This window comes from Enhydra lutris, unplaced genomic scaffold (assembly GCF_002288905.1).
Source record: "Enhydra lutris kenyoni isolate GAN:26980312 unplaced genomic scaffold, ASM228890v2 scaffoldscaffold2, whole genome shotgun sequence".
Taxonomy (NCBI): Eukaryota; Metazoa; Chordata; class Mammalia; order Carnivora; family Mustelidae; genus Enhydra; species Enhydra lutris.
The window spans coordinates 86765348-86791045 of NW_019154086.1; the positions used below are offsets into that span (position 1 = coordinate 86765348).

At 39.8% G+C, this 25698-nt stretch overlaps 1 protein-coding gene across 1 annotated transcript in view; it reads right to left on the reverse strand.

Annotated features, from left to right (window-relative positions):
* LOC111151172 (nuclear receptor interacting protein 1) overlaps positions 1–21294 on the reverse strand; it is a 98500-nt gene extending 77206 nt beyond the window's left edge. Inside the window, exons 1-2 of the mRNA XM_022508974.1 lie at positions 21194–21294; positions 2766–2847 (exon numbers count right to left, since the gene is read on the reverse strand). The gene's annotated coding sequence lies outside the window, so the exon portion shown is untranslated. The remainder of the gene's footprint in view (positions 1–2765; positions 2848–21193) is intronic.
* Positions 21295–25698: the final 4404 nt, after the last annotated feature.

Below are 25698 nucleotides of genomic sequence, written 5' to 3' on the forward strand. Positions count from 1 at the left end.
GACAACAAAGGCAATAAGGTCTGTGACATCGGCCATAGCAATATTTTTCTAGATAGGTCTATTGCGGCAAGAGAAACGGAAGCAAAATAAACTACTGGGACATCAAAATGAAAAGCTTCTGCAACAGTGAAGGAAACAATCAACAAAACTAAAAGGCAACCTAGTGAATGGGAGAAGATATTTGCAAAGACATATCCAATACAGGGTTAGCATCCAAAACATATAAAGAAGTATATAACTCAACACCCAAAAAACAAATAATCTGATTAAAAATGGGCATTTTTAAGACATTTCCCTAAAGAAGACATCCTGATAGCCAACACACACGAAAAGATGTTCAACATCAGTCATCATCAGGAAATGCTAAATCCAAGCTGCAATGAGGTATCACCTCACACCTGTCAGAATGACTGAAAACAAAAACACGAGAAACTCTAAGTGTTGGGGAGGATGTAGAGAAAAAGGAACTCTTTTTCACTGTTGGTGAGTGCAAATGGTATTCACTGAATGCAAATGGTACGGCCACTGTGGAAAACAGTGTGGTGGTTCCTCAAAAAGTTGAAAATAGAACTGCCATATATATATACACAGGAACATATGTCTGTACATATATATAAAATAATATATACTGGAATATTATTCAGCTATAAAAAAGAATGAAATCTTGCTACTTGCAATGGCATGGATGAGCTAGAGAGTATAATGTTAACTGAAATAACTCAGTCAGAGAAAGACAAATACCATATGATTTCACTCATATGTGGAATTTAAGAACAGAACAAATAAGTAAGGAAAAAAGAGAGAGAGAAAAAGAGGGAGAGGGACAAGCCAAAAAACAGACTCTTAACTATAGAAAACAAACTGATGGTTACCAGAGGAGAGGTGGGTGGGGGGATGGGCGAAATAGGTGATGGGGATTAGGGAGTGCACCTGTGTTAAACATGGCAAGACGTATGGAATTGCTGAATAACTGCATTGTATATGTGAAATTACTATAACACCATGTGTTAATTATACCAGAATTATAATAAAATTAAATTTAAAAATAATAAATACCAGTAACCACTCTGCCCAAATAAAAAGGTAACTAGATTTCACAAAATCCAGAGTTTCTGATCATATCATTTCTTTCACTGGTAATAGTCAAAATTAAAGTTAACATTTGGGGTTCACTTACAATTTCTTTTATAGTCCTAATGTGCTTATTTAAATTTCTTACTCACTTTTACCCTCCCTCTCATAACTGACAAGAGGAAGGAGAAAATACCACTTTGCCAATGGTGAAGAATTTTAAACACAGAAAGTTACTACTTTAAAAGTTCAATATATTGTGCTATGGAAACATAAAAGACTGTAAATGTAACCAATCCTAGGAATTCATATGGTTTGACAAGTGATTAAGAAAACCTGTAACACTGATTTCTGTGTTATCTCATGTGAATATAAATAATAAATATCCAATTAATAAGGAAAATATGTATTCAAAGAAGTTGACTTATTCACTACAACTTCAAGAAATACATTATTAAATATTTCTATTCCAAGCAAGAGAGCAGGCAAGTTTAGGAAAACACAAAACTTAGGGGAGGTTTAAAGGTGGATATTAAGAAGGAAACTTTGGCTAAGGCTGAAGGGAACTGTTTTCACCACTGACTTTAGTCTAATTTGGTGCAATCACATGGGGTCTTGGGGTCACAAAAGACAAAAACATAAAACAGGTAAGTTCCTTCCTTCCTAGTAATGCATTACATGTCTGAGACTCAGGCTTTGCAAGCAGACGAATTATTATGCAACACTGATCTAACCACGTGATAACGCAGATAGGGAACTTAGCAGATGGACAGAGGCAGAGACAGGTGTCCAGGGATCCTGATGAAAGACTGGCAGAAATGTAGACAGCAACTGATCCCTATACTACAAGGTGGAGTTGTCAAAGGCAGGAAGAACTTTAGCCCTGCCTGATTAATTTAATGTATATTCCATACTGTCTTAGATAAATAAGTGCCTTCAATATCTCATTTTCAAATGAAAACATTCTTTAAAATAGTCCTATATGGAAAAAGGTAAAATGTAAATACTTCAGGTGCTTAAAATAGGCAACACTGTTTCTATCTAAGCCAGATTTATTTATTTATTTTTTGGGGAAGATTTTATTTATTTATTTGTCAGAGAGAGAAAGAAAGAAAGAAAGAGCGAGAACAAGCAGGGGGAATAGCAGGCAGAGGGAGAAGGAGGCTCCCCACTGAGCAGGGAGCCTGACATGGGACTCAATCCCAGGACCCTGGTATCATGACCTGAGCTGAAGGCAGATGCTAACTGACTAAGCCACCCAGGCATCCCACTAAACCAGATTTTTAAACAAGATTTATTTATTTATTTTAGAGAGAGAAAAAGAGAGAGTGGGGGCGGGTAGAGGGAGAGAATCTCAAGCAGATTCCCTGCTGAGTGAGGAGCCCCACGAGGGGCTTGATCTCATGACCCTGAGATCACGACCTCAGTGGAAATCAAGAGCGGGATGCTTAACGAACTGCGCTAACCAGTCACCCCCCACTAAAGCAGCTTTCTTTTACTGATTTACACAAAATTCAGAATTACCAACACTGAAATATATCCCTCTCCCCTGTTACAAACATCAAACAACTAGTTAGTCAATATCTGAAACTTAAAGAAAAACAAAGAACAAAATGCAACATAATATTCTTTCTATAATTGGAAAGGCTTAACTATATTTTTTAAAAAATGGAGCAACAGACAAAATACAATACCTTCCAGATGTGTGTCTCCTGACTGTTAAAATAATGGGTCCTGAGAACAGAGGTCTGAAATAGCTCACAGTCCAGAAACTCCCTGAAAATTAAGAAAAATAAATATTACTTCAAGTACTTCTTATCTCAAAGAATTTCAATGGTATGTTTTACAATGGAATCTTAATCATTGACTAAAATAAATTATCTCAAAAAATAGCAAAAAAGATGTAAGATAAAAAATATTCTTCATTATACATACTTTCCTTGGGCATAGCTATTGACTGTATCTGATGAACAATCTGCTTACAAAATTATTTACCAAAATACACTGTCTTTATACTACATAAACACCATTACCTATTCTCAAGGTGAGAAGTTAAAGGTGATGAAGAGGAATTCTGAGAGAAAAGCTACTAGGAGTATTCTGTAGTCAATACTGAGTTGAAACACCTTTTTCCTCTCTCTTTCTCTCTAGACCACTAGGAACAAAAAACGCTGAGCTGAGATTTAGAAGCCTTCTAGATACAGAATGACATCAACGTGTGGGCAAGTTTATACCCTCAGGAATAGAAGAGCGGGTGAAGACTTTCTGACCATCAAGAGACACAGCCTGTACTTTAATACTGCAGTGGCCGAGGAGACTTTATATTGATCAACAGGCTAATGGACAGTGAAGTTAGTTGGTCCTAAGGAAGGCGTGACGCAGACACCCTGATCCCACCACGGCAACTTCAACTTCCGAAAATACAGTAGCTACTTTTCATCATTACTTCATTTTACCAGTGTCTGTAGTTACCCTAAAACCACACAGAGGTATCAAATTTCTTTGAGTAATGCTTTCTCAACACCCTACCCAAGCAGGCTCTTTGACCATTATGCTTCCAGATCACTTTCTGGGCATCGGGCTTCTTCTTACTCTCACTGTGACTGTGAACCCCTCATTCATCTTTGAGTCCTCCGACACCTAATACGGTGCGAGGCCCATAGCTGACCAGCTCCACCAATCAGTGGATCTTCAAGACTTCTTCAATAATATACCATGCTGAAGTAAAAATAATACTGTGAAAGAAAGAGGGTAATTATATGGGCCAACTACAATGAGGAATACTTGTCTTTTAATTACTTACACACACACACACACACACACACACATACACACACACAATCCTTCATCAGCAAAACTCTTCTAGTATCTGTATTAATGCTCTCCCATCCCTTACAGACAATCAGCCTGGTAGGGTGGCAGATCTCCTTTCTGAACTAGGACTCCAATCCTGCTGTCCGAGGTCCTGCACCAACTGGCCTGATAATTGCACATGAACACAAATTCTCTACGCACATACATCAGCTGCTCCTAAGCAACCCTCCGTCAGCAGCAGGAAATGTCACCTACATGTATGAGTCAAAGATACCCAGAATCATAACTAAGGGCAGAATGTTCCCAAAATTTTAGAAGTAGACGGCATCATATTAAAATAGAATTATAACTATTAGAGACAGATAACAAACAAACAAAAACCCTGAAAAGACCTCCCAGGGGTTTAAAGAAAAAAAAAAAAAAAGAGCATTATCATTTCCTATTAGGACATTACATTTTCAGCAGCTAAATAAAAACATTACCAAATCATTTTATGTAATAAAATTTAACCTTATTTTGACCTTCCTCATAAAGCAAACAAATCTCTCTATCCAATAAGGTTCCATCTGAACTATGTAAGATGATAAGCAATACCTTAATTGCATTCATTTACATGACTTTGAAACTATTCTGGGCTGAAGTCACTGACTGCAAGGTCACAGAATACAAAAACGTAAAATGTATACAATTTACTGAGGAGGAATGATCCACTTAGAGTGATAGCACCTTCTCCCTCCTCATTAAAAGATACCAAATGCTTAATGCAATCAACAGGTGCAGAGTTCTCTTTTTGAAACATATCACACATATGCACACTGATTTTATAACTATAAATACATAGATATACTAAGAATATATATTAGAATAAGTTCACCATATATTATAGCTTGCTTGTTAAAAATCAATCTGCCTGAATAGAGGTAAAGCACAATTCACTAGCATTTAAAACCAAAAGATGAAACAGAGCTATTATTTTTTACATTCTCTCATGAAATTTCTAACAACTAAAATTCAGGTTACAAAGTTATAACAATTTTTAGGACAAGAACTGCAAACACAGGATCTTAAGTATATTAAAAGTTTCTGCTTTCTCTTTTGATAACCTAAACAAGCATACATTAAATTACTTTGCTTAGAGAAGCAGATTTTAAATGTCTCAAAGTCAGTAGTACAGTATTAGTAAAAGGAGGGAAATACAACAGACAGAAACTGATTACCACAGATTATAAGAGCCAATGCATATCTTTGAAAACTTCAGAATATACCAAACCACACAAAAACAAGGTAACCAAAAAAATGTTTCCCTTTAGTTTTGTAAAATTCTAATACAAACTAGATAATATTGGCACTTGAATTTACTGGAGAAAAGAGAAGGAAACAAAGATAGGATCTCAGGGTACTTTAAAAATGTTTATTAGTACAAATGTAGAGTATCAGATATTTGTTTTATGTTTAACATAACATCACTGGAATATTCATTTAAGAAATTTCTATCCAGGGTTGCCTGGGTGGCTCAGTCAGTTAAGTGTTCAGCTCGTGGTTTGGGCTCAGGTCATGATCTTGGGGTTGTAAGATGGAGCCCCACGTTGGGCTCCGCACTGGACTAGGAGCCTGCTTGGGATTCTCTCTCTCCCTCTGCCCCTCCCCACCTCCTCTCTCTATCTCTCTCTTTCTCTCACTCAAAAAAAAAAAAAAAAAAAGTTTCTGTCCATTAAATTAAACCTCCCACATTTCATTAACTAACTAACCAAGTACTTTTATACTCCTCAAGCCAATGTTTTGTAATTAAAGCTGAGTTAGTGAAAGAGAAACAACCTTATTACAAAATGTATGTCTCTTCACCTTCTTCTCTACCTTCACAGAAGGGCAAGGCTTCTTTCATGTAAATCTGTGTTAGATCCAAATAGTTTCAACTGATGGTACTCCACAAAGAACACAGGATAAATACATATTTATTTAAGTACTATATTCCTAAATAAACTTCAATACCATAATGTTATTTTGTCCTTTTTAAATGAGAAATAAAATATCTCATTTTTTCTCTATAAGTTAAGCCAATTCACTTTGGAATAGCTTACTAATAAAATTAATGCATACATGTATTTCTAAAGGTACTAGTTACTATTATGATCCACATATAACTTTCAGTGGCCATTTCTTCTTTAGATAAATTTTCTTCTGTAAGAAGCAACTCAGGGTCTAACATAATATACATAATTTGTATAACTATGTAACAGGCAATTCATGGTTCATATCCTTTGACGAGGATAAAAACATGGGGGCCAATCAGAATCTTCCAATATTTTTTCCAGTGTTCTTGGTCACATTTTTTTTTTCTTGGTCACATTTTTACTTAAACTCAAATCTCAGGTTGACAATAATTTCCTGTTAAGATGACAACTTTTTGTTATTTCTGAAACACTTCCCTCTGTCCACCCAAATGACTGAATGAATGCCTTACGTTCCTGCAGCTCACTGATTACAATCACAATATCTGAAGTTCTATTTCATCCACACAAATTTAGGATTTTTCCTTTCCTTGGATATCAGAACACGTTAAAGCCAATTTTTATAGCCACAAACCAGCCTTTGTGTATCTTTAAATGGGCTACAATCTTGAACTGAAAATGAACTGTATTAATGGCATCACTCCTCCAGCTCTCAAAGAAGGAAGTTAAGTCCAACTCCAGGTTTAGATACACTTATTTTAACAGCATCAATCTCAGGTGAGCCTAGTAAATCCTACTCACAAAGCAAGTGTGCACGTGTGTGCAAGTGTGTGTATGCCTCTTCCCATTTTCTCTTTGCTTTTTTCTTTCCTCCTCCCCAGGAGGTTAATGAACAAAATATTACACTTTCAAGTATATATAATGATACAGAGATAAACTACCCATCTGTCAGAAAAAGAGTTACCTAAATAAAGAAACTTAACAATTGTGTATGTAAAATTAAATCCTGGACTGACAGGGTTGTTCAGATAACACTCAGAAAAGCACAACGTGACTTAAACTGTAAGGAAGAGGCCAAAAATACTCCATAAAAATCAAGTCTGCCTAGAATATGCCGTATCTCCATTTGAAACACCTGCTAAGAATATGTGCATTCACAATTCTGTCTAGGAAATATTTTTCTTCCTCTCTCACCTGTTCCCCTGCCCAATCTGCATCCACCTCCATAAACAGCAGTAATCCACCATTATAAAACAGTTGACGGTTAAAACAATGAGCCAACGGAGAAAGTACAATATTCCATAACTGACATTTACTGCATTGGCCTTGGACTTCTAATCTTTACCAGACGGGCACACAAATCAATCCATCAGCTCATAAAGGTGTGCTTTTTTAACCTCTAAAACAGATGGGATTGGCCAGAAGTGTCTGGCATGTCAAACTGCTAATCACTGCTGCCCTTTGCACAAAATAACCCACTTAAGTTGAGGCATGGTTGCACTGTAACCGACATTAGTCTGTGGGAAACCCATTTAACTGTCACACACTCCTGCCACTCCTGCTCTCCCTTAATTAAGCCTAATGCCTTACGCTTTGACCTTTTGTTCTAGCCTATTAACCCTATCTAGTACAAGTTCAATTATGTTAAGCTAAAAACTTTGCTGTAAAATATTAAATGCCAAGCTCAAAAAATCATAAGGGACATCCTCCCAGCCCTTAGTTCTATGCACCCTGTTACTCCATGCATGCAACAGTAAAACCTCATTTTTGAAGTGATACTGACTCTTACAGAGTTGAGAAGAACCAAATTATGATTCTAGCCCAACCCCCTTATTTTACCAACTGAGTCCAGAAGAACATTAAACGACTCGCCCCTTTCATAGCTTCAGCTGAGCCATATTGAAACCTATCTGTCTCTGGCTCTAATCCTTTATTCTTCACGGTATCTCTGATTAATAGTTAAACCAACTGACAGCGTGTTAAGGATACCAGTATTTTCACCACAAATCCGGTTCACCATCCTCTAGAATGCACTACACATGTCAAACTGCACACACTGGCCTAAAGCAAAATATGTGGGCAAGTGAAGAGACCTCAGAAGTAATTTCCCCATGCCCACAAAACTTTCTCTCCCCTCCCTGTTTCTTTTCTTCTTTTTAAAGGTTAACAATGGTCATCAAGAATGGCTAGCTTCTGCAACGCTCAAATATAAGGCAATATGTATGAATACAATTTTTTCTTTCTTTCCTGATGCTTCATTTAAGTATTCAACAGAGAAAATTACTTAAGCCACAGAAAGCAATTACAACTCACAACTTCTCCCCAGCAGACAAATTCATAGCTGGATATCTTTGAAAATACCTCTTTTTTACACCCATATGTATATGGATTTCTGTTCACATCTATCAGAATTTCAAAATATAAAGACAAAAAAACCTTGTTTTTTGTTTACCGTGAAAAAAAAATTTCAGTGTAAAATCAAATCAGATGTAGTCCAAACTAACATGCTGTCATCACTGGGGTACTTTACTTGCAGCATATAGTAATGTGTGTTATTATCCCTCTTCCATTCTCTTCATACCGCTAGAAAACTTTCTTACTACGCTCACTGTAACACATGAAAACAATGTAAAGATCAGATAACAGATAACAGATTTTGGATTTCATCTGGGATTCTTGTGAAAAAATGCATATTAATTTTCATTTTCAGAAGATTAATCATCAGATTTTAATTTTGTCCTTATTGTTGACTGTCCAAAGCCCACTTTACCTATTTCCAGTATTAATCAATGCTGTCATTCCACCAGAACCTTACAGGTGAAGGTAATATGCCTTTAATTGGAACATACAATAATTTTTAACAGAAAGATCACTGTTGTACTAAAATAATGACTAAATCCAATGACAGAAATTTATCATGTGTTAAGGTGTAAGAAAACACGGCATCAGATTTTAAAACTCAAAGTAAACGTGTTCATGCTATTAGAATGGCACCTTCAAAGGAAAGTGTCACTTGGCATTATCAGAAGGCATACGAGGATGTATAAAATGTAAAATACATGGATGGATGAGTAGTCAGAACTAAAACAAACACCGGTAGCAGAGAAAATTACCAGAAAATAATGATTCAGAATCCTATTCACCCTTTTTACTGCAAAGGAAAATGCTGTTAATTCAAACAACACATCATGTCTTAGTTACAAGAGTCAGTTTATGAACATAGAGATTAAGTTTGGGTCTTTGTTGAGGAATCCTACTTTGGAAAATTTATACCAATGTATAGAATTCATGCATTCTCTAACATATTGACTGACATTAAGGAACAATGAAAGGCAAAGACAATTCAGTTAATCAGGATAAAACAATGTTGAAAGCACAAAGTAGAATATATCACATAATTAGTAAATGTGCTAATTTTTCTACCCTCTTACTTTGGACAATAGTCCATTGGCCTGCATATCTTTTTTACTATGATTTATAAGCATGTGACATAAAAAAAATATATGCGAGCCATGAGAGAAGACGTCCCTTCCAAGCATGCTTGAAGTTTAGTAAAAACACTTTGTCTTCACAAAGCAAGAAACTGGGTTAAAGTTATTTTAAGAGCATTTGTGAAATCTCAGTGTTGTAAATATATATATCCCTGATAATCTATACATTTCCTTTCGCATTTGAAAATGGCTAATTTAGAAATTTCTGAGCTCCATTTTAAAATAAATTTCTTCTCTACCTTAGCATTATTAATCTAGTTGAACATAACAGTGTTCTAACAGAAGATTCACCTCCAGAGAAGAGCAGTTACTAGTTAAAACAACAGCAAAGGGGCTTCATATACTACGTAAGTCCTCCAACTTAGTAGGGTTTGAATCATCAAGTCATTCTTGATGGCCTCTAACTTTTAGATTAATTAACACCAAAATTAATTCTAGACATGAGATTTCAAAATGCCTCCATCTTCCCAACCAGTCAAATCCAATGCAATTAAATGTGTCAAGCTGGTGGTTTTTACCATTACCATAACCTAAGGAGACTATCTATAAGGCTCTATAAAAAAATTTGTTTCCTTAAAAAATAATTAAATGTTCCCCCAAAGGTTTTGCTAAATGTGTTTTCTAATATATTGTCATTTGTGTATTTTTGAAGAAACCTAGCATTATAAAACAATTTTAAGTGCCAAGTAATTATAATGTCACCAATAGTTTCACATTTTTCTTCATAATTAATATGCCTAGAAAGATGATGATAAGTTTTAAGGAAGAAATATTATCCCTTTTAGAAGTCCTAATTTAAACAGTCTAAAGAAAAAAAAAAAAAAAAACCTGTAGAACAGTAGCTACTACAAATTAGCTACAGATAATAATTAGCTGCTGTTATATATAAATACATAAAGGACTCCATTCCTGACCCCCCCAAAGCCAGATTTTACCAGTAACTGGGATTGGTACAGTTCATTTCAACAAATGTTTATAAGAGCCTTCTCTGTGCCAGGCACCTACGGTACCAAAAGTACACTGATGAAAAGCCCCTATTCACAGAGCTTAGGGTCTACTGAGAAACACAAATGCTAAACAAGTGGGACTATTACAATCAGGAAGGAGTACAGAGAACTATGAGAGACAAATCTGATCTTACTGGAGGCTTGGGGACTGTAGTGAGCATCTACACACTCTTGCCCACTGTCTCAGGAGTGAGAATATTCCTTCTCAATCTGCTTCACTAGAGTTAAAATGTGGTCAGTCTGGGCTACCATTAGGTTTCTTCTCTTGCTCTCATTCTAGAAGGGTGGATCTAGACACACTTGCCTCAGGGCTTCACCACCTTCGTCCACACAGTGCCCTCTCATTCTGTTACCTTTTCACAGAAGAGCACTGAAACAGGGGCCATAACCTTACCGTATATTCCCAATTGAACTGAGACACCCAACTATCTGCACTGATGATTATAGAACGTGACTCTTCAGTAATAACCAGAGCTGACCTGTGAGTATTTTGATCCCACTAGTCAACTAAAGGTACCTGGCTCTGTTAACCTACAAAGAGAAGTTTCCCTACTGGTTTTTAAGTAGAACTCAAAATGTATATAACATGTAGGAACAAAGTTGCTGCATGAATAGATGCGTAGCTCCATTGTAAAACTTGTTTTAAATTCTCAGCCTAGAAAGTAACATTCCAACTACTAGAATACATGAATCGTCAGACTGTTCTAAAGACCATATTTCAGTCCCAGGAGAAGAAAATAGGCTACAAAACATGGGGGGGTGTAGTTGGCTCTGCCTCACTGTACTTCTCAAGACTGTCTTTCTGATTATCATGAGGTCAGCTTGGACTTTACTGCTAGATCCATCACCAAAGATTAATAACTACTTCTTAACACCTGGTACATAGCCCTCTTGCTGAGACTGCCTTAATAAAACAAAGTGTGAAATAAATTAAGACTTGATTTCTTATCCTGGGTTTACTCAACTGCTATCTATGTGAGTTTTGTTTTTTTGTTTGTTTTTTTTTTTTTTTAGATTTTCATTTATTTATTTGACAGAGAGAGATTACAAGTAGGCAGAGAGGCAGGTAGAGAGAGAGAGAGAGGGTGGGGAAGCAGGCTCACCGCTGAGCAGAGAGCCCCATGCGGGGCTCAATCCCAGGACCCTGAGATCATGACCTGAGCTGAAGGCAGAAGCTTTAACCCACTGAACCACCCAGGCGCCCCTGCTGTCTGGATGAGTTTTAAAATTTACTAAAATTCTCAGGGGTTCAATTTCCTCCTCTGTAAAATACAAGCAACTGTTTTGGATATTTTATTTTATTTTATTTTTTTCCAGTATTTATTTAAATTCCAGTTAGTCAACATACAGTGTAATATTAGTTTCAGGTGTACAATATAGTGATTCCACATTTCCATACATCATAGCATTAACAACAATGTTGGAAGATAAGCAAGTAATTTTACCCCGTTGCATCACAGGTATACCCTGGCAATAAAGAAAAAAGAAAAAAACAAAACAAAACAAGGACAAGTTAGAAATTGAGAAAACAAAAGGGAAAACAGGAAAAGAGGAAACAAAAAAAAAAGAGAGAGAGAAAGGAAGATCAAAAGAAAAAGGTGTGTAAGGGCTAAATAGTAGCATTTACTACTATTTGATTTATAGTTTATACCAACCACCTATCCTATGTGCTTTTTCATTATGATACCTCTATAAAACCAACTTGTTTGAAAATGGGGAGGACAAAATACCTCTAGGACAAATATACTTAAACCTGGAGCATCCTTAGGTTTTATCAAATTCCCTTCCAATCTGAAAATCTAAGGATTCTATGAAATTACTTCAACTCGTAAAAGCTGAAAACCAAACAAAACAAAACAGGAAGAGGAAAATATGATGTTGATTCAGGTCAGGCAAGAATTACTAGGATAGGTAAGAGCAATGTTTTATTAACAAAGTAAACAATGCAATTCTTTGAGTTTTGCCTCAACACCACCAAACATCTGGATATTGGGAAAGAACCAGATGGTGAATACAAAATTTCTATCTTCAATCCCTGGCCTCATGGAGATTCAGTCTATTTCAATTAAATTTTTTAAAAAGGCATGGATGGGTTAGGGAAATATGTAAATATGTATCTGAACCCTAGAAAGTTTGCCCCCCTCCAATAGTTCGCTTATGTAGTTTCTTTCTTACCTGGCCGTATACAATATATCCTCTTAATAAAACATCAGAGTAAAAGATTCTTTTGCAGGTTTTATAGAAACCCTTTTGTTTATCCAACATTTACTTGGCAATTCAAAATCCAAAGCACACTAGAAAATATTATGTATATGAGCGTTATTGCTCATCCTTGTGTCTCCAATGTTGTTTGAATTTGACTGTACCTTTTAATGTAGAGGGAACCAGTCGGGCTTTTTTTTTTTTCTTTTTTTTAAGATTTTATTTATTCATTTGACAGACAAAGATCACAAGTAGGCAGAGAAGCAGACAGAGAGAGAGGAAGGGAAGCAGGCTCCCTACCAAGAAGAGAGCCTGATGTGGGGCTTCATCCCAGGACCCTGGGATCACGACCTGAGCCGAAGGCAGAGGCTTAACCCACTGAGCCACCCAGGCGCCCCTCGGCTTAACTCTTTTGGGTTCAAAATACCATAAATTTTAAATGAGGGAAGTAAAAAGAGGTAAAGAGGTTTAAGACTACATTTCTCATGACCTTAACAATAAAAGAGCATGTCTAATGTACACTTACAAATACACTATATGCCACAAACCTCCCTAAAATCAAAAATCTCTTTCCTGACAATAGTCTACTCCCAAAATGAAGCCAAATACTCATCTTTCTATTTCTGCTTCCTTCTGGTAAATTCACAAACACATTATTAATTTCCTCTTTGTATCAAAGAGCCTAGTTTATTAGCATAACATAGTCTTTAAAATAAAATTATTGTGGGTGAAGATAGGGCAATGAATTGGCAAAATTCATGTCAAGAACCGTTATTGTCAAGAATTTTAACTTTTCAACCAGGAAGAGCTCCGGGTCTGAATTTGTGGAAACTGCTCCTTGAAGTAGACAAACATAATTAGCCTTGGGAATACCTGGATTAAGACCATGACAAGGTGTTCTAATGAATTATGTCGAGAAAAATAGTTGCTTTCTCTGCCTCAAAGAACATTATAGTAACTCTGTGGTATACTTTCCAAGGGTTAGCATTTGAGGAGGGAAAAGAGCTTTCATGGTTGCCCTTGGTGCTTACATTTTTCAGGTAAGCACAGGGAATGGGGCATTAGTTCTCCAGAGAATTAACAATAACTTCTGCAGAATTATCAACTGGAAATAAGAGTGCCTTCCTCCTAGGACTGGTTTTTGAGAATCCAGGCTGGGTGGACTGGATGTGCTCCTTGAGTTCCCCGGCTATCAAGTTTGGGAGCAGGATCGTTGATGACATTCTAGAAATCAAATAGAGACTGGTTTTCTTTTATAAAGATGGCATATTCTCATGATAAAGCAAATCATTATCAATGAAATTAGGGGTGTGACCTCGAGAATTTTTCAGATTAGATTTATCTCTGTAAGTAGAGAAAATAATAGCTTTATACAACATGGAACTGTAAAGGTGCCAGCTCAATGCCTGGCCAAAGCAGGTGCCCCCCCCCCATCCTCTTCCTTTTCCTGATCTTTCTCCTAATAAAAAAGGACAATGCAAAAAAGGTAGCTTTTCTCTATTTCAAGTTTTTCCCCTTGTCTACTCCTGTTAAAACCATAGGCTTGAAATCTTTACTGTTTACTGACAACAGCATACATCAATATATAGAACCAGAATTCCAGAACTTAGAAGTCAAACAAATCCCCCTTGCTCTATGATCTAATGACGTTACGCAGAGAAACTAAAGGACTTTCCCATTATCTGTATCATACATTGTTTTAGTAGCAGATCCTAAGCTAGAAAAAGTATAGGTGGGATAACGTAACAAATACTTAAAAATTAATTTTTCAAAAATCAAACTTGAGCCTACATGACCCATTGTGCAAATACTCCTTTTACAGGAAAAAAAGTGAAACTGTGATTAATTCCTTTGAGGATGTTTCTTATTATATCCTATCTGGGAGGGTTTCACAGGTTTTCTAGTACTTTTTCTTGGTGTTCGGCCCCTTCTTCTATCTACCCTCCTTCCCTTAATCTGTTTTTTTTTTTTCTTCTAGTGTATACATCCACCACTCTGTTATCGATTACTATAAATTCATAAATTCAAGAATCAAAAAAAATCTAAGAAAGTATGCTTTTCAAAAACCAGTTACAATCCCTTAAAGACTTCCTGTCTCTCAAATTCTGAAGAGATCCCTTAAAAGATAAAACCCTTTAAAAAAGATTTTATTTATTGATTTGACAGACAGAGAGCACAAGTAGGCAGAGGCAGGCAGGGGTGGGGGGTTGGGGAGGGATGCAGGCTCCCCGCTGAGCAGAGTGCCCGATGTGGGACTCCATCCCAGGACCCTGAGATCATGACCTGAGCTGAAGGCAGAAGCTTAATCCACTGAGCCACCCAGGCCCCCAAGAAAACCCTTTTTTATCTCAAACTTCTAATTCTCAAATTTTGATTACGTTCTGTCACATGCAAGTTCTCTTATCTACATTATGTTATTAAATCAACACAATTATAATACTATTTTCACTTTAAGACTGCATATAAACATGATTTCCTAACTACTGCAATGCTAAATTATCATCCGACTTTTTAAAATACGGTAACATGTTTAAGATGTTCACATGTTATACACAGTATGGGCAAATTCAACAATTAAAATCCCACAACTACAAAGAGAAGCTAGTGTAACCACTATGTGACTTAAGCTTTCCTCTTATCTATCTAAAGCTAATCACCTGACTTTTCACCCAGTAACCTCACATTGCTGGTACAGGTAAAATAAAGCATCCCAATAACGAGAGAAGTTCCTAATTCCTTAGTTCCTGATCTGTCCTCAATTCATCACCAAATTACAGATTTGAAAATAAGAAGCCCTGTCATTCAACACGTGACTGAAAAAAGACTCTCTTAATTAGAAGTCCAAGGGCAAGAGACTCCGTCCGTTCCACCAAAGCTCTGAATAAACACCAGCATCAGGTCAGTAAGAGTTGTCCTGGTCCTAGTGGTATCTTAAGCTGATGACTCAAGTTCCTAGCAGACTTCTAGTTTAATATTTCTTGAAGCGCTAGGTTTAGTCACAGAGTGACCTGGAATTTAAGGCAAATAAGGGTCTCTTCCTTTCTCCTTAAAGACATTTTTGCTAAATGACACAAAGTTAAAGAGGCAAGATGGGTTATAATTTAGAGTTTTTATTCCCTGAGGTACACCAAGTCAAAAAATTTCCTGGGGAGAGTGTAACATGCTAGCTTTGAATTTCAAACACAACTATTAATCCTGTCAGAGAAGAAATTCTATTTCCAAATTTCTTAACAAAATGCTCCCCCCTCCACCAGTCTCATTTATTAAAAGAGGAAGGTAAGACAGAAGGAAGGGTGGGAAAGAGGACAGGTGGATGGAGAAAGGTGGGGAGGGGAAGAGGGAGAGAGAGAAGAAGGAAGGGAGGAAGGATAGATGGACGGATGGATGGATGTCACAGGCATCCTCCTAGCCGAAGTTTCAACATATTCTGGAATTATCCTTGAATTTATTTCAACCAAAAAACAAATCAGAAGAATTATCCAAATCAGGTAGTTATCCATAACATTATCTTCAGGAACAATCTATCTTAAAATCTGGTAAAGACAATGAGAAAAAAATCTTAATACTACTTAGTAAATACAGTATAGTGGTCCTTTTTTTTCATAACTACATTTTTGAGTTGCCAATCTCCTAATGAATTCTTTAAATCTCTCTCTCATTCTATTGCTCCTAGAGTTCTAGGCCAAATGTTATCCCAAGCATGGTCTAAGGTATTAATTTTAACAAAATGCGAATACGGTGGTAAAATGTATCACGTTTCCCTCTTTTCTGATCTTCTCAATGTTCTATGAACTTAAAAAGAAATTACCTTGTTTCGGGTGTATTGACACCCTAAAATACCACAAGGTTTGTAATGCTTTATCTGTAATATTTGCAATATAGTGCAGGAATCCATTTGAATTTCAAGGTTCATAGTGCAGAGAATGTACTATTATAATGGCAACAGTTAGTATAATGTTATCTCAGTAGCTGTATTTATTATGAAAAATTAAAACTGCCCTTCATAACTGTAATAAAGTGAAAGGAAAGGTCTGTTCTAAATGACCTCTAATTTTTAGAATCCTAAATATTCAATATCCATCAAATTGAATGTTAAATTTCAAGGAACAAAAAAACAACAGATGGGCATTTATAACATAATATGTGAAGAAACCCTGATAAGACTTCAGATGTCTCTTATTTCCAGTTTTCCCCTGCCCCTGATAATGTGCTTAAAGGAAACATTCTTTCTGTAGTAATTTACATCGAGTTATCTTCATCAGCAATCCTATAAACGAAGTCTCTAGTTCACTACCCAAATGCAGCACTCTTTCCATGTTCAGGAAGACCCTTAGAAAACACAAGTTCTTAAAAGAATAAAGAAAAGGTGATCTAATATGAATTCATTTTCTTCCAAACAAACTGTAAGTCCTGGTTCTACCCTGGTACCCAGTTTTCATCTCCAACTTAGGTAGATTTAAGAGACACTCAAAAGCAAAGTGTGCACAGGCACAAATGGGGAATTTGTCATTTTCCCCCTCCAAACAACCACTATTTATATAATATTGCTGCCTTCATAAAAGGGAATCCATTACCATCAGCAATTCATGTCCCTGCTTCAGCATCAGATGCAAACAGGATACGGAAACAAGATCTCTCTCCTCCATTTACTTTTTGTTCATTCCAACCTCTGGACATAATCCTCAGTCCCATTCCACTGGTCTGCTACATCATCCGACACTCCTGATTTCTACCTTTTCAAGTCTTAGTGACCATCCTGTTACATTTCGGTGATTGTTTTGGTGTCTAAATACTACAGAATGAGTTTGCTCATTACCCTCCAGATAGCAACTTAAGGAAATGAATCTTGAACAATTCAGTTCAGGGATTCAAGTGTATTATCCTGAGGTCCCTCCCCCTGCCCTATTCTGTTGAGAATGTTTGACTTTTCAATAGTAATCAATGTGCTTTTTGGTGATCAATACACTTTTCATAAAAATATTTCCTCAGTTGGAAGATGTGGGTACAGGAGCTTTGTTAAAAGAGCAAATGCTTCTTTCCCTTATCTTCACCCACAAAACAGTAAATCAGTATTAAAACAAAACAAAATGCACCCGGATGGTGTATTAGCCTCCTGAAGGGGCATATGGAAAAGCACACGAGTAAAGAAACTGCCCCTCACCATAGCCGAGAAGGGAAGCTACAAATGAGGGCATTTTCATGAAAGAACACATCCCAAAATGCAGAAGCTGTTTACTTTAGAAAAGGGGGCGGGAGAGGAGAGAGCAATAGGGAGAGAGGTGTAGCACTGACAGATAAACAAGAATTCTTCTTTATTAACCTACACTCTAAAAACTAACGGTATCTGGCAATCTAAAGTCTGAAAAACAAAATTGATCCTATCACAGTTTAAGCTGAACAATACTTTCTTGATGAAAATTGGATGTTTTGAACTTGTTTTGGCAGAATGATCTTTTAACCTGATACACAAAACTACTTTTCCAAAATAACACTTAAAATATGAGCTTTCAAGTGTCTTACAATCTGCAAGTCTTAAAATTAAGTCTCATCCCTTTACCATCACATATCCTAAGTCACTTTGATTTAACATCATCTTCTGTATCATTGCCGCCTATTATTGGTTTGCAATGAAATCTGTACAATTAATAATAACCTTCTTCCCTCTCATCTTACTAGAGAGCCAAGGATGACATATCTTCTTATCTCCCTACTTGTTCCATTAGATTGACATATTTTGCCTCATCTGTCACCTTCCATAAAACTCTGCTTTCAGATATGAGTTAATTCATTTTTAGTTGTCCTCAATGTTCTAAAATAGTGATGTCTGACAGAATTAATACAGTGCTCTAGTTCTCTCTGTTCAACTGGTACTTAATTAAAGATCTTGGAGGCCATCTTTCTCTCAGGTTACACCATTTAAAGAAGGAACGTTACTTCCTCCAGACAGTGTGATAAGCCACATGGCACTAAAGCTGCCATCCCCAGGTCTCCCATTTAACAGATTGCTTTACCAAGTATAAACTACCAGCAAGACAGATTACCACTTTACTTCACACTGATTTACTTTTAACATCTCTGAACCCTCAGTCTACTTTGCCTACACTCTCTCTTACCTTGTGAATCTCCAGAATTTCTGGCGTTTTAACACTCCTTTACACTTTTATCATTGCTTCTGTTTGAAACAGACCTCAGAAAGTCCTAATGACGTTTAATCTGTAACATTTCTTGAATTTCTGGTTTACAATGCAGAAAAGTCATGAAGCCATCAGAGAGAGCAAACTTGGAGCACAAACTGAAAATTCCCTGTTTTAAATTCTTTTGAATTAGTACCTTTTGGAGAATAGCTACTCTATTTGATATGTCATAATTTTCATTTCTAAAGGCACCATGGATAATTTAAATTGGCACTTGTTATTTATTACACAAATAATTGTTCTCTCGGATGGCCTTTTGAAAGCTAGCACTTCTTCATCATTTTTTGACCCTACTGGAACCACAAGAGACATGTCAATTTAAGCAAACTTCAGGAGCAATAAACTAACAAACAGACTCTAGGTGGTGGTATAGGTTATTTTTTATCATGATGTTTTGCTCTTAAAACTGCAAGAGTCAGAGGAGCCTTTAGCCTCTTCTACAGACACTTCTTTCTTACAGACCTACAATCTTTTAGGATGTTTCAATTAGTAAACTCCAAGTTCTACAGTGTTTTGGAGGCAAATGCAATATATAGATCTAAGTCAAGTTTTCCCGCAGACATTAAACAAGGTTTTCAATTGCTTCAAAAGCACTGCAGAGATCTCACTTGAGTAAAACTAACAATGAGCAGACCTTTTTTTTTTTTTTTTTTTTTAAATACGTATTTACTCATAGGGCACTTTCAGGGGTAGGTGTGGAAGGAGGTGTTTCCCCACCAGAGTGAATGAAGTGGACTAGAGAAACAATCCCACAGCTGTTTCATTGACTGATTGTTCTTTGTCTCTAGGAACTAATTCCAGACAGAGAAAAGTTGCTACTGGTGATGAAGCCTTATTCTCGGAACCAGCTAAACCCACTCAACATCACTGAACCCCCGAGCAAAACCAAAGCAACTTATTTCTAAGTTGAAAAACATTTCAACATACTCCAGGCAGCAGCCTAGTTAGGTGCCAGGCAATGGAAGCACTAGATGTGTTTAAAAAGTCCACTCATTTCAGGGCCTCTTCCACGAAGGTGGCAAACCGGTGATTAAACACTGAATAATCCATCGGGAAGATGCACCCACTTGCAAAACCTATGATTCACTAATAAGTAGGTTCAATGCGATTCACAGCTTTAAAGAATGAGTTACCAAAGCCCTCTGCTTCACAAATCCCACTCCCCTCCCCCAAATGTAAAGAGCATTCATTGTATATAACCCAACACCTATTTTCACTTTGGACACCTACACACAGTCTTTCTCCCTCTGAAGACGGTTTTTCAGCCCCAGACCATCTCACAATTTAATTATTTACATTACCGGAGACAAACTCCAACTTAGTTCTACCGACTGAGTGAGAAGTCCTTGCAGGTAGGAACGTCTTAATTTTTGTCTAAAATAAGATGTCCTATTAAGAAACTGAACGCAAAAGTACTTATCATTCTGTTCTTTTACTATCTTCAGAAACCCATTAAATCACTCAGGAGATAGAAGGTAGAACCGCCTGCAATGCTTCAGAGATCAACATGTGTCAGAGTCCGGGCTTGCTCGCCTGTGAGACACAGTTGATTCCTTTGTTCCTCCAGACTGAACACCAACTCTTGGTTAAAATTTGGAAACTACTTTGGAAAGGATGGGAGGGTTTGTAGACTATTTCCAGGGAAACCGTTCATAAAACAATATTCACGAGTAGTAAGGAGGGCAGAGATGTAAGAGGAGAGAAAAGAAGCTTCCCAAGACCTCCACGGGTCTCACCCCAAACGTGAGCCCCGCTCCGGGCTCGGGGGTTGAAAGTGATGGTTGAGGCCTCGGGTCCAAAGAGCCTCGCCCTCGGGGAAGGTGGGGGAGTGCGGGGGGTTGGACAAGGACCGATCGGCCAGGCTTGGGGTCTGGTGGGGGGGGGGCGGAGGGCTGTCCCCTTTCCTGTTCACTTTTCTCCACCCGGAATCCGGCGAGCGCGGAGCCAGGAGGCACCGGGCGAGAGGCTGGTAGCAGCGCCCGGCGCCGCCCAGGTCGCCCGGGCAGCAGGACCGAGAGCTGCGCGGCGACAAGCGCCCGGACTCCGGGCCGAGGGGGCAGCCGAGCGGGGGCGCGACCCGAGCCGGGCCACCCGTGCCCGGCCCGTCTCAGGGGACACACGGCGGCGGCCCCTCGGCCCAGGACTGCCACAGACCGGCCGGTGAGCCCGGGGCCAACTCCACAACTTGCCGGCCCGGCTGCCCGGGCCCCCCGAGTTCTCGGGAAGGTTCGGACCTGGCAGGAGGGGCGGAACGTCCCCGGAAACGCTTCCTCCCCGTCGCCGAGCCCACCCCGCCGTCCGCGTTCGCTCTCGCCGGCGGCCGCGCGATCCCCGCGGCCCCGACGCCCCCGCGGCCCTGCCCGCCGCCGCCGCCGCCGCCGCCGCCGCCGCGGGCCGCGCTGCCGGGCCGTTTCCGGCGGCGCCCACGGCCGCTCCCGGAGCCCCCGGCCGCGGCCGCCACTCACCCGAGGCCGCCGCGGCTCCGAGCCTCGGGCTCCGTCAGGCTCACTTCGCGAAGGCGCCCCGCCGCCCCGTCCTCCCCGGCGCCCCGGCGAGCTCTTCCCTCAGATCGGCAGCGCTGCCAAGCGCAGGGGCGGCCGCGGGGCCACCGGCGGGCGTGCGCGGGCGGGCGGGCGGGAGGGCTCGGGGCCGGGTCGTCCCTCCGCCTCGGCCGCCGCCTCCTCCTCCTCCTCCTCCTCCTCCTCCACCGCCGCCGCCGCCGCCGCCGCCGCCTCCCGAGTTCGGGGCTCTGCTGCAATGTCTGCGAGGCTGACTTTGAGCGCCTCGCTCGCCGCCCGCCCGCAGCCGCGCTCCTCCCTCCGCCGCCGAGTCCGCCGCGGCCCAGTCCCTCCCCTCGCCGCTCCACGCCATTCAGCTCTTCAGCCAAGTTTCTTAACCCTTTTTTCCCCCTCCCTCCCATTGTCACCGGGGCTGGAGGAAGCCGCTTGGGTCCCCGCGGCTCCAGGGCGCTGAGGAGCCTCCCCCCACACCCCCCGGTTTTGCTGTTTTCCTCCTTGCCCGCCCTCCAGATGGCCGGGCGGGGGCTGCAGGGCCCGCAAGGCGGCGGGAGGATCGCGTCGGCCGGGAGAGGAGGGTGCTCCACGCGCCCGAGCCGGCCCCCTCGGCTCCCGGCTCTGTCCAGCCGCCCCTGACCGCCGGAGGCGCCTGGACAGCTCCTCCCGGGCCCCGGGGGCTCGTTCTCGTCACCCAGGCCGAGGGCTCGCGTTTGGGACACAGCCTGGGGGCCGGGACGCCCAGGTCCCGCCGGGGTGCTGGCGCCTCGGCGTCCCCCTCCCATCCCCCCCCCACCCCGCCAAGACGCGCGTTCCCTGCTCCTTCTCACCCACCCCCAGCTTCCACCACCTTGCAATGTATGTGTCCTGCTTTGATCTTGGGGGGCACGGGCACTAACTCCAGGTCACTTTGACCCCACGCCTTAACACGTAGCAGGCGCCCGGGAATAAATGTGGAGTGACTCGGAGAGGAACACTGGGGAGGAGACCTGAGGAGTGCCCCGTTCAGCTCCTTGGACGGACGTAGGACCCAGGAGCAGGGTTTGTCTTCAGCTGCTTTGTCACTGCGAAGTCTCCAGCGGAGTCAGTCGGCGAATCTACATCATGCCGGGGAGAATTTGACCTACCAGACGAGGCAAAAAGAGCAGGGCTGCCACTTCTTCGGCAGCTCTCCTCGGTTCTGTCTCCGAATAAGAAATAACAATTACATCACGAGGCCGGGGCGGCAGCGCTGTGGAGCCTCTCGGTTTCCTGCAGCTTAATCTCGCTGCACCCGCCTCTAAACTGGGGGGCATATGGATTGGTGGCGAGAGAAAGTGGAGAGGGGAGAGAGTCCTACGAAACCATAATCCACCCCCCACCCCCCTCCGACCTTGCATTTGCTGTTTTAAAAATCCTATCCTCAACGCTCCCCCAAACATCTAACTAGAACTATTAACACCCCTTCAACATCTCCCCAGATGTCAGGTTTCTTTTTGACTCTAGCATCTAGCATTTAGTAACTCGCCATGAAAAAAAAAATTACCCGGGGAAATGAGTGCCGTTGCTGAAATTGTTTTTGCTTGATACAAAAACGCTGAAGTACAGCTTCGCCTCACCCCTAACTCAGAAATGGCATGCCTGTGTTAAAACACTTATTACACAAACAAATGAGTGGATGAGGCACTCCATTCTTACATGGAGGTGTCCATATCCTTAAGAATTCTATAACATTTGAAAATAGAGTTGCTGGCGCACTTAAACACCCCCCCCCAAGAAAAACCCCAAAACTCACTATCCTAGTCATGAAACAGTATTCTGTGCCTGTTATGTAATGACTGTATTGTACATTTAAAATTTCATTTAACCTTTAAAAATATGAAAGTTCTGTAATACCTTCAAGTCTTAATATTGAAAGCAATGGTTAATATGCTTAATAAATCCACCACCCAGCACCGTTCTGGGCCCATTGTAGAAATAGTTTGCTTAATGGTGATAGTGCATTTTAGAACAATTATTTTACATTACCTTAGTGACTCAACTGTGCAATCTGTTGCCATCTTATATTGTTTAAACTTCATATGATGGCTTATTGTGTGTATATACTAGTTTGAAATCTGTTCAAGGCAACTTAGTAAAACCTTCTGTTCCATAGTATATCATTTATCCAGGATTGATGCAAAACAAACTGTTCCAATTAAGTGATGATCAGCAGAATTGGAATCTGGCCCTTTAAAAGTCAAACTTCTTAAAAAAAAAAAAAAAACTGTTAAGTATTATACAAAGATTTTCTAAAATGGGTTATAAATTTTTTTCCTTAAGCAGTTTATTGGATTTCTTTCTTTCTTTCTTTCACTTGGCTTTTTCTTAAAAAGTCAGGGTTAATTTTATTAAAAGTGTTTATTGTGGTAGGTTGTAGTGGATTCAACAAATACATCAAGTTTCTCTTCTATATCAGGCTTCTTCCCACGTGTTAAGAGATGCTCCCAGGAGGTGCATAAGCTATCAATGGCTGCGCTGAAGGACTCTAGGAAGCTATGACTTCATGATTCCTTCTGCCTTTTGCAGTTTCTCTTTTCCCCTTCACTAACTGATGATCTGTTGCCCTTATTCTCTATTGCCACAGCATGCCTGCCTCTGGTATTTTCCTCCTCTTCTGACCAGCAGCTTCTAGTCTGGTGCAGACTGAGAATCTAGATAACTTCACTTCCCACAATTCCGTACAGTAAAACTAAATAGATCTTATGTAAGAAGCTGATGTGCTCACCAAGGAGTAAGACACATCAACCTCAATGCATAGACTTCGGGACAGCTATTCAGACCACTCAAATGTTGCTTTGAAAAGCATTGTTTTTGCTCCTTAACTGGGTTTTGGATCACTGAGGCTTATAGACAAACAGCCTTCTAATAAGTGAGGTTACACAGTTGACCCAACCAGCAGAGTATCGGTCCTGCCCTCCAACGCTAGTGTTAAAGTCTACAACCGTTTGTCAGATGACTTAACAAAGGTGCTCACCTCTTATTAATCCATCTTCTATACCCCCCAAAAATCCAATCACTGAAAACCTGAACTCTTTTTTGATAGTGCCTTAGTGAAAGTAAATTGCGCACCTTTTGTGGAATTCATTTTTACTTAATCATGCTAATTGTGGTGAGGCTACTTTGTTGTTCTTTGTTTTTGAAAAATCAATACCTAAGTTTCCTGGCTAAAAGAGTCATTGCAGTGATACGGGGCATATATATAATATCAGAATGCCTATTCAGTAATTTGTATTTTGAAGACAACACTCATTTTAACCAATTGTGATGTGAAAAAGATGCCCTTCAGTTTATATACTTAAACACAAAAGTATTTTTATAAACCCAGGGTTCCTGTGGCCTCAGACGTTCATAGTTCAGGCTTAATATGATTATCCATCACGGAGAAATAGTCTGGGAAGGGTATGTTTATGAGGTGCTCTCTAATCTCCACTGTTATTAGCATCTTTTCACACCATCTTGTGACTGTACCCCATTCTAAATGCAAGCACTGCTGGCAGAGTCAGGGTCCATCTCCCTCTGGTTCACACTGGTATCTCTCCACCACCTATCCCTGTGCCCAACAAGCAGAATTCAGTAGATACTGGGCAAGACTCTGTTCTGGCCCAGTGGACAGTGTTTAGCTCCAGCTGGGGTACAGGTGTGGGAGGAGGGAGTTTAGGGAACATTTTTGCAGAGAAGATAATGCTTCCGCAAACTATTAAAAGGTAAAATTTTCCAGGTAGGCAAAGTAAGAAATGGATTCTCAGGAAATGAGAAAAGACTGTTGGACACTAGAGAGGTATAAAGAAAACAAAAATATACATTGAAGGGTATTGAATCTACATTATACACTATGAAATTAGTGACTAGCGAACTATGACAACCGACAAAAATGTTTAGTGATGGGACTGCAGTGTAGCTACACTGTTATGATCTCCTTAGTCTCTAGAGAAAGCACGGCCCAATAAAAATATAAACTGAGACACAAATGTGAGCTTCATATAGACTTTTAAGTTTTCTAGTAGCCACATTTAAAAAATACAAAGAAATAGGTGGAAGTAATTTTAACCCAATATATTAAAATATTATTTTAATGTATGCACAACATAAACGTTATTTATTAGATATTTTTCATTATTGACACTACATTTTCAAAATCCAACGGACATCTCAATTTGAATAAGTCATATTCAAGTGTTCAAAAGTCACGTGCAACTAATGGCTGCTATACTGGACAGAACAGCTCTAGAGGACACAAGAAATATTTAACAATACAATTAAAAGAAATCTCTTAGGGGTGCCTAAGTGGCTCAGAAGGTTAAGCATCTGCTTTCTGCTCAAGTCATGAGTTCTAGGTCCTGGAATTGTGATCTCCAGGTGCTGGGATCGTGATCTCCAGGTCCTAGGATCAAGTCCGGTGTCTGGCTCCCAGCTGGGCGGGGAGTCTGCTTCTCCCT